We start from the raw sequence: 8,269 nt of genomic DNA on the forward strand, positions 1-8,269 counted from the left end.
TGCTATGTAAGGCGACCAGAAGGAAAACGACTCGAAGCACGTTACTGTAAAAAACGGTCAAGCATGGAGGGGGCAATATAATGGTGTGGGGTTGTTTTTCTGGTGCTGGAGTTGGCCCACTGCATAGAATTGTTGGTATTATGGATAGATTTATGTATAAAGATATATTGCAAAGGATAATGCTCCCATACGCAGAATATAATATGCCATTGCGGTGGGTCTTTCAACAGGACAACGACCCCAAACACGCTTCGAAGGTGGTCAAATCGTGGTTTGCCGATAATAGAGTTACGGTAATGGAATGGCCACCCCAATCCCCAGATTTAAACCCAATAGAGAATCTGTGGGAAATCGTAAACAAAAAAAATTGATCGAGAAAATTGTACAAGTTTAGATGTTTTATTTTGCCGGCTGGAAGATGCCTGGAAATCAATCCCAAAAAGCGTCATTGACAATCTTATAGCGTCAATGCCTCGAAGATGTCAGGCTGTAATCGACAACAACGGATTTGCAACAAAATATTAACTTTATTTGCACTTTACTGAGCTCGATGTAATTAGTTGCATATGTTTTGGCCACTTAATAATAAGACTGAATATCTTTTTCTATTTTTTTTTTTATAAATGAATTGAATATCTATGGAGTATATGTTTTTTTCTTAAACTACAAGCAATAAAAAATAATATTTAAAAAAATAATTGCATAATTTTGTTTTCAGAAAAAAATTTCACGGTTTTTGGTAAAGGTTAGATTTCAGTTGCATATGATATGGCCACCACTGTACAATAGGACATATTACATAAAAAAACGATTGGTTTCAGTGCTCTACCTTGATTTAATTATGCCGTGCTCAGAAGAAGTGATGCCTTACACGCTTTTATTTCAAGTCTAAAAATCTATGTAGTCATGATGTGAATTGTGATCTGTCATCACCTTTAACCCTCACTTTGTAAAAAACCAGACCAAACAATTTCTAGACAAAATTAACAGACCGGACAGAATATTCAGCAAGGTATGGAATCTAACAAACTGGGTTGTTGGTTGTTGGGGCAACTCACATTAATAATATGGCATATCATGTTGCAACATCCTATAATAGGATGCCGTGCTACCGCCATTTCAGCTTGCTCAGTCTTGTTCTGTTTGTCACTCGAGTCTATCTCACTACATTGTAACTTCCGCATTCTGTTAAATTAGTAGCTGTGAACGCTCATCATTCAATAAATATTTGTACCTTTAGTATTAACAAACACTGACTTTTATTTCAACTATAAAAACACAGCAAAACCTAAACTAATGGAATCACTAGCAGTCAATAACAGCATTTGTGTACGAGCCAGAGCGCGGTCTGATATTTCAAGCGTGCAACAGGTTTGTGCATGTTTTCGAAAAAGAAGCAAGCTCACTCGAAGAACATGACAAAGTGGCCTTGTTATGGAGAAAAATGTCGAACCAAGTACACGAAAGATTTGCCAACTACGTATTACCAGCAAAACCTGAAGACATTGCTCCAAAGGATACAGTAGAGAAACTCAACAAACTCTTTGGTAAAACAGAAGCTCAAGTCTCACAAAGATATGGCAGAAACCAATAACATCATGGTGTCATCAAATAACCTTCGTCGATGAAATAGCAGAATTGAAAACGAATTATCAATCAGTTTTTGACAACAGTACCCCAGGTCTGTGCAATACAAAAGTCAACATACATATATTGCCAAACACTAAAGAAATATTCGTTCAAGAATGGAAATTGAAACAGAAATTCTCAGATTAGAAAACGCAGGAATAATCACACCGGTACATTCATTGATGTACGCAGCACCGATAGTGGTGAGCAAACGTAATGGAAAAATTCGAATATGTGCAGACTATTCAACAGGACTACACTCAATAGTAGAACCTAATCAGTATCCATTACCAACACCGGAAGAAATCATGACTGATTGCCACAACTGTGTAATCTTTAGTCACTTAGATCTCTCAGACGCATATTTACAGGTCGAAGTCGACGACGAAAGTAAAGAGCTCCTCACCATCAATACACACAAGGGTCTGTTTAAGTTGAACCGTCTAACCCCAGGTATAAAATCAGCTCCGGGAGCATTTCAAAGGATCATGGATAAGCTATGCGCAGGCATAGAAGGAGCAAAAGCATATATAGGCGACATCATGTTATCAAGTCCATCTATTTCGGAACATAAATCCAAGCTTTTGCAAAGAATTCAAGATTACGGATTCAACCTGAAATTTGAAAAATTTCAATTCTTTCAAAAACAAATCAAATATATAGGACAGATAATAAGCAAAGGTGGAATCAAACCTGACCCAATCAAAATAGCAACCTTTCAAAATCTTAAAACACCGTAAAACGTCTCGGAAGTAGGATCATTATTAGGCTCTATTAATCATTACGGGAAATTTGTAAACAACATGAGATCACTACGTAAACCTCTTGACGATCTACTAAAAAAGGACGCCAAGTTCGAGTGGACGTCACAGTGTCAACAATCATTAAACGACTTTAAGAGCATCTTGACATCAGATCTTTTAACGCATTACAATCCAAACTTGCCCATACATGTAGCAGTCGATGCATCATCTCACGGAATCGGCGACTTTAAGAGCATCTTGACATCAGATCTTTTAACGCATTACAATCTAAACTTGCCCATACATGTAGCAGTCGATGCATCATCTCACGGAATCGGCGCGTTTATCTATCATATGTTTCCAGACAACACTATGAAGGCAATACATCATATTTCCAGATCACTTACACAAGCGGAAAAGAATTACAGCCAAATAGAAAAAAAAGGCCTAGCCTTTATATTCGCTGTTCAGCGGTTTCACAAAATGTTATTCGAACGAAAATTCACTTTACACACCGATCACAAGCCCTTACTCGCAATATTTGGTTCAAAGGAGTTCAAATTTACACAGCAAATCGTTTGCAACGATGGGCCCTTATTTTACTGGCTTACAACTTCGAAATTATCAAGATTAGTCAACAATCACGAAAAACCACCAGATGACTTATAGTGGCTTCAATATCATTCAAAGAAGACATACGTGACGAGGTAAATGAAACTATGTCAGTTCTCCCAGTATCATTTAAAAGCAAGAAAGCAAGAAAAATGTCAATTATTCAATTTTTCAACCGCAAGGAAAATCTTTCAACGTTGCATTCTTTTCAATAATCGTATAGTATTTCCTAAATCATATCAGAGACAAATCTTACAACAACTTCACAGAGGACACTTATCAGCAGAACGAAGCAAAGCCATCGCCAGATGGGAAGAAACGCCTACGGAATCTCTCCAAACCTTCCTAGAAGTCTACAGATCCACAACAAATCCTACAGATCCACACCAAATCCAGAAGGTAAGTCTCCAGCAGAATCCTTCATCGGAAGGAAAATGAGAACGGTATTCGACGTTCTAAGGAAACAACAATCGCCTAAGTATAACGTCAATCATAAAATGGAACAGCAGTACAATACCAAACACGGTACCAAAAACAGAGAGTTTAGCAACGGAGAATTGGTCTATGCAACAAACTTCATAGGATATAAAAGTTACTGGACAACAGGCGAATTAGTCGAGCGCAAAGGTAAAGTCATTTACAACACTCTAATCGACGTTGGGGACAGAAAAATTCTAGTACGAGCTCATACTGATCAACTTCAACGACAAAAACTACCATTGGACGTACTACTTGAAGAATTCGAAATCGCTTTGCCTAAAAAACACGAACATTTTGAAACTCCAACAGGTTCGCCAAACTGGACACCTCAAAGAATAAGAAGTCGCAGACAACCAGTCGAACCTATTTCAAGATCACCTTCTTATCTTAAGGATGATCTCAATATGGCACCTCATGTTACAACATGCTATACGGCAACGCCCATATAATGGGACCCCGTGCTACCGCCATTTCAGCTTGCTCAGTCTTGTTCTGTTTTTCACTCGAGTCTAACTCACTACATTGTAACCAGCGAACGAAAATAAACTATTGGAAACGTTTGCAATCGTTCCGTTCTGTATTTTCTCGAAAATCAGTGTAAAAAATGTGGCAAAAACCATCAAAATACCGAATATAGGGATGTACCGTTATATGGGGGCTATATCAAAACATGGACCCATGCATGCAATGTTTCGCCACCGAAGCTGAAACCCATTATGATCAACAAATACCAATTTTCAGACAAATCCGTGAAAAAATGTGACAAAAATCATCAAATTACCGAATATCGGGAGGTACCGTTATAACGAATAACGAATATCGGGAGGTACCTTTATATGGGGGCTATACCACAACGTAGACCTATACATGCAATGTTTTGCCACACGCTCAGGAACCCGTTATGACCTACAAATACCAATTTAAAGACAAATCCGTGAAAAAATGTGGCATAAATCATCAAAATACCGAATATCGGGAGGTACCGTTATATGGGGACTATACCAGAACGTGGACCGATATATCTCATTTTCAATACCAACCATCCTAGACACAATGCAAATAGCTCTGCTAAATTTTGGCGCTCTACGTCAAATAATGTGGGCTGTATCGTGATTTCAACAGACAGACAGACAGACGGACATCGTTAAATCGACTTTGAATTTTATGCTGATTATGAATATATATACTTTATGGGGTCTAAGACGAATATTTAAGGATGTTACAAACGGAATGACAAAGTTAATATACCCTCCTTTCCAAGGTGGAGGGTATAAAAAAGAGCAAAAAATCAGCAAACGTTTGCCGGCGATTGGTTCGCAAACGATACAGCTCGGCAACTCACAGCCGAAGTACATTAAGGCAATCGTATTGTTTGTGTGGCTCAGGCATTGAAATGTTTGTGGTTTTGTTTTGTTTGGAGTACAAAACGATTGAAATTTTTTTGAAAGTTTGTGTCTTTGTGAGAGGGGTACGTTAATCGTTTCGTTTGTTTTCGTTCGATTGATGATTGTAGCTTCCTCATTCTTTTAAATTAGTAGCTGTAAACGCTCATCGTTCAATAAATCTTTATACCTTTAGTATTAACAAATACTGACTTTTATTTCAACTATAAAAGCACAACACTTTAGTAGACCCCAAGTTAGAGGCGTTTGGCCCAAGTTAGAGTCGTTTTGGCCCAAAAAGGCGAGTACGTCAGAGCGTATAACTAGGCAAAGACATTAACGGGTAAATAATATAAACCAGCAAGTCAACGTTGGAAGAAATACAAAATAACATTGAATCCCCATGTGAAAACCATGTTTTGATTTTTTTTAGGGAACGCTCCCAACTGTCGCATATAAAGCGACAATCATATTTTCTTGAAATTCTCTGTTTTGTTGCGATGAAGTTCTGTTTGAATGAAAAAATGGATGAATACACCGGTGCTGGTGTATTCTGTCAAAATCCAATCATTAAACGTTTTTCATGGTAGATAAGGTTAAAGGATGCACTGTCTATTGTGTTCATCCTAAAATTCAAAGAGAACGAGAAAGAGGGAGAATTTCGGGCTAACTAAAGAATAACTGCTAGCTTCAATTTTAACCCACAAGTTTAATAAAATAACACAGGTAGTCGCATCGAAAAATTAAAAATTATTTAAATGTGTAAAAATTGTTGAAAAGTGGATATGATAAAAACCTCCGTCAGGCCTCGTATAAGCTACGCCTACCTGCATTCTTCTACCGTGCCCATAAGCCTACGTCTAACACCGAAATGAGTTGGACAGTGGCGAGATTCCTTGTCTGCGCGAGGTTGCAATTGAATCTTACACATATGTCTACAACAAAAGGGCCCGACGTCGTGATCGTATAATTATCCGCATACCTTACGATATCTATGCCGTCTGGAGGAGGTTGAACAATTCTCCCACGTGGTTTGGACTTCTCGTTCCAGACATTTATAGTTGTCGTGCGGATCCAATGCTTTGGTTGACTTAGTGTTTCGGATGACACTTTCAATCACCTATTGTAAACAGTGGTGGTAACTTCTCGGCGAGAAAAGGTCTAATACGACGTAGTACTTCGCTTATTTCCCCGTACGCCCAAGGTTTAAGGACGATTTAATCGTTTCCCACAGTTTACTCATATCGATTCTAATATTGCAAATCTTCGGATGTATCAGTCAGATTACCTCCACAATCAATTCACTGACAATGGTGTATCAGCGGGGTTGGCACGACGGGGTTCATCACGCTGATACGTTCTGCTGCGAAATTTGGTCTTATTTCGGAAATTTTACCAGCAGGTATATTGCGATCGGCTGCAGCTTTGACGATGTTTCAGGAAAAACCCTTCCGCTACCAGAACATCGAAAAGCTTTGGCAGCTCTTTAAAGCGAAGGTTATTCCACTCTCTGAATTCTGGCCAATAAGCCTTCTTTTGGTTAAGGAAACTGAGACGTTCAGAAGTTATAAAATCAGGAGATCTGCTTATTGAGAGAAATTATACATTGCCAAGTCACGGCAATTGACAGACTAGTTGACACTATGGACTGTGGCACAAATGTGATCGATATTGCTGGCCAGGATTACCTTCATTCTTGTGGGGGGAAGTTGCACATCGGCACGTTTCGATTCCGTCTAACGCGGCTGCAGTAGGAGGAAGCAATCAGCAGCTACTTAGTATTTTGCAGATTAATCCGCATCACTGCAAAGCGGCTGCAGCTGAACTTCTCCTATCCCTCACTAAGTCTGAAGTTGAGATAGCCCTGGTCTAGGAGCATTATATCTACAAAAATAAGGTGACTGGTCTGGGGAGCGAACGTTAGATAAGGTTAGAACGTGTATCTTAATAATTAATAATTTCAGCGGAGGATACGCCACGGCGGTTAGATTGGAGACTCAATCTGTGAGGGTTCTCGTCTTCATCTCCTTGTACCTGCCATACGAGTACTCCGACCCACCGGGCCAAGTAGTAGAGAAGCTGTTCGCGGAGCTGGGAAGCAAAGGCAATCTCATCGTTGGATGCAATGTCATCGCTGGGGCAGTAAGGCAGTAACTAATGTGGATGAATCCCTCATACTGAACTGTAGTATCCTCCGCATGTTCATTTTCGGACCGGAAGATCATATTCAAAGTATTGGTAGAGGACATTCATCAAAAACCCCATAGGAATCCAAGGAAAGTTCGTTGGAACAAATTTAAAGTGTACGTTGCATTGAGGCTGAGATCCACAGGTGGACTCTGTCTCTTTTGAAATCCCTGGAAAGACATAGATTTACGTTGGCAGCATTCCTTGACATAGAGGGAGTCTTTAATAATGTCACACCTGACACTAACCATAATTCTCTCACTAAACTTGGTATAACATTACTCCTCATTAAATGGGTTAACATGCTCAGCTGTAGAATCATCAACACAAGTATTGGGGAGTGAGCCGTCAGGAAATCAGTGACAAGAGGTACTCCTCAAGGGGGGTATATCCCCACTTCTATGGCTTTTGGTGATAAATAATTATTAATGGATCTGGAACATAACGGAACTAAAATCGTGGCTAACGCTGACGATGAGGTTCTAATTGCTGGGAAATTCCTGCAATCTATTTCAGACCTAATACTCTACTCCTGCAAAAACTCCATAGAAAAGATCTGGGGACTATGGTGGTTTAGTTTGGTGGCACCTCTGGGAAGGCTTTCTTCAGTAAAAATGTTGACCAAGTCCAAAGAGTAGCATATCTATTAATTACAGGTCCACTTAGAAGCACACCTCAGTGCCTTGGACACCCTACTCAACTTGAAACACTTAAGACTATTTGTAGAGGAACAAGCAGCGAGATGTGCTCTGAGGCTCAAGGAACTTGGTCAATGACGCAGTCAATTATTCGGACATTCATTCAAACTCAATAAAGACTGTAGCGTATTCCCGGCAGAAATCTTTGCTCTCAGTTGAACAGAACGGATCGGTGACTATATATGTCGATAGTCAAGCGGCCCTAAAAGCGCTAAATTCATCCACCATCAAATCGATGGTAGTCCTGGAGTGCAGGATTGCTCTGGAAAATGTGAAGTCCTTCATTAAGCTTTGTTGGATTCCATGTCACAGTAACACCTCTGGCAATGAAGCTGCAGATAAATTGACAAGAAGTGCCTCCGAGTCAACTGTTCTAGAGATTGAGAGCTCGGTGAAGCCAATCTTGTGTCACTTCTTCCGGATAATACATAAACATTATTCTGGAAAATTTCAGCATAACTGGCAAAATGCAAGAGACTATATTGCTTCCAAGAAAATTTGGCCGCTGATCTCCGAAAGGAGGTCTTTATCATTAACT

Source organism: Musca domestica, unplaced genomic scaffold (genome assembly GCF_030504385.1).
Source record: "Musca domestica strain aabys unplaced genomic scaffold, Musca_domestica.polishedcontigs.V.1.1 22, whole genome shotgun sequence".
In the NCBI taxonomy this organism is placed as follows: Eukaryota; Metazoa; Arthropoda; class Insecta; order Diptera; family Muscidae; genus Musca; species Musca domestica.